The sequence below is a fragment of the Molothrus ater genome, chromosome 20, assembly GCF_012460135.2.
Source record: "Molothrus ater isolate BHLD 08-10-18 breed brown headed cowbird chromosome 20, BPBGC_Mater_1.1, whole genome shotgun sequence".
Classification (NCBI taxonomy): domain Eukaryota; kingdom Metazoa; phylum Chordata; class Aves; order Passeriformes; family Icteridae; genus Molothrus; species Molothrus ater.
This window is the reverse complement of record NC_050497.2, coordinates 5,529,110-5,530,998: the sequence shown is the minus strand read 5'-3', so window position 1 is coordinate 5,530,998 and position 1,889 is coordinate 5,529,110. Positions and strand designations below refer to the sequence as shown.

The following is a 1,889-nucleotide window of genomic DNA, read 5'->3' as shown; positions in this document are numbered from 1 at the left end:
TACCATGTCTCCATCTCTTTCTCTGTGGTTTATTGGTGCTCTTTGGGGCCAGACTCTTCCTGGGGTAATTCTCACCAAGGACACTGACAGTGGGAAGGATTCTCACTGTGAGGACCTGGGAGAACAAAATTCTTAAAAACAAAGCCAGCAAGATCAAGGCTGATGATAGTGGTGATGAGTCAGGGATGTTCAGACTCTGTTTACCTGTCTGGGTATTGCTGGACTTTGCTCACCTCTGCAGTATCCACAACTCTGTTCAGAGAAGTGAATTTCCCAGAAAAAACAGAAAGCTCTGCAGTCCAATTATCCCCTTGAAGGAACCTGGCTAATACCATGTCCAAAATAAAGGCTTTTTGTACAAGTTTTTTCATGAAAAACAACGCAGCCAGGAGCTGCCCTTGAAGGTCATTCAGGAGCCACAGCTGGTAGTGCAAGTGGCCTCTGATTTGGTTAACAAAACTTGCTCTGGGGGCCAGACTGGCTTTGTTTGTTCCTTATGTCTCCTACTGTAATTCAAGGCTTTTATTCAGCTATAAATCTACTCATAAAGTCTGGGTTTTTGTAATCTGAGCCACAGCTCTCCAGTGGTGTCAGCTGAGATGGGCCCTTGAACTGCAGCCCTGGAGGCTGCTGCCAGCATCCCCTCAGCCCTCTGGAGAGGTTGGGAGTTGTGTTTCACATCACAATCTGATGAGGAGGTGGGTGAAGCAAGGGCTGCCTGGCTACCTGTGCCTCAAGACCTGGAGGGAATGGGCTGAAATTATTTTTTCATCCAGCAGAAAGCAATCTTGGGGGGGACCTTCTCAATCTACAATTCCCTGACACAGGAGGGTGCAGCAGGCTCTGCTCCCAGGGAACAAGGGACAGCAGGAGAGGGAATGGCCTCAAGCTGTACCAGGGCATCAGGAGGAATTTCTTCACTGAAAGATTTGTCAAGCACTGGAAGGGGCTGCCCAGGGCAGGTGGTGGAGTCCCCATCCCTGGGAAGGGTCCAAGGGATGACTGGATTGGTGCTCAGTGCTCTGCTCTGGTTAACAAGGGGGGGATTGGTCACAGGTTGGACTTGACCTTGGAGGTCTTCTCCAACCTTAATGATTCTGTGATCTTGTAAAATTCATTTTTGCTAGAGCAGTCACTCCAAAGGCTTAACCCTGAAATACTGCCTGGTAAAGGCGGCTGGACAGAGACAGAGCACCCTGGAGCTCCAGAGGGAGTCACAGAGCTCGCTGCAGCCTTCCCTCTGGCTTCTCTCATTTTCTTCCTTTTTAAGGAAGAGAGATCTTTTCAGTGCTTAATTATGAGCTGAGACTGAATTACTCTCCAGACATGCAGCAGCAGTCTCTTGTTACACTTGCCCATTTTACAATGGCAGGGATGGTGCTGTCCCCCCTTTGGGGCTGGGATAAGGGGTGTATCAGGTGCCTGACAAGTGCTGGGATGTGCTGGAGGCATGGACAGCAATGCCATCTTTGCCACTTCACATTTCCAGGGTGATGAGCTTGCTGAGAAATGAGAAATTGTGAAATTTTCTCTGAAAACTAAAAATCCAGGCTGGGTTGGGTTAGCACCCCTTCCCTCTGGCAGGAGGGTAATTTCTCAGTGTCAGACATGGTGTGCAAACCAAGCTGTGCATGGACACGATCAGGGAGCACTTGCCTGGTCCAGAGGCTTTGGGCAGGATCATCTGTCTCACCTGGGCTACCTGGCACTCAGCTGCCAGGAGAACCGGCTGGTCCCTTTTAGCTAAACCCCCTTTTCCTCAGGCTGCGCAGTTCCAGCTCAGTTTCCAGCCTTCTCTAGATCCCAGTTCCTCCTGAAATGCTTGGTTTGCTTATTTAAAATAGTCAATGATTGCCCTCTCCTGGCTGGTCTCTCTTACTGCTGCATTG

At 49.7% G+C, this 1,889-nt stretch overlaps 1 protein-coding gene across 1 annotated transcript in view; it reads right to left on the bottom strand.

Moving 5' to 3' along the window:
- Window positions 1–1,889, bottom strand: part of EEIG1 (estrogen-induced osteoclastogenesis regulator 1) — a 79,980-nt gene that overhangs the window by 75,529 nt on the left and 2,562 nt on the right. The gene's annotated exons all lie outside the window — the stretch shown is intronic.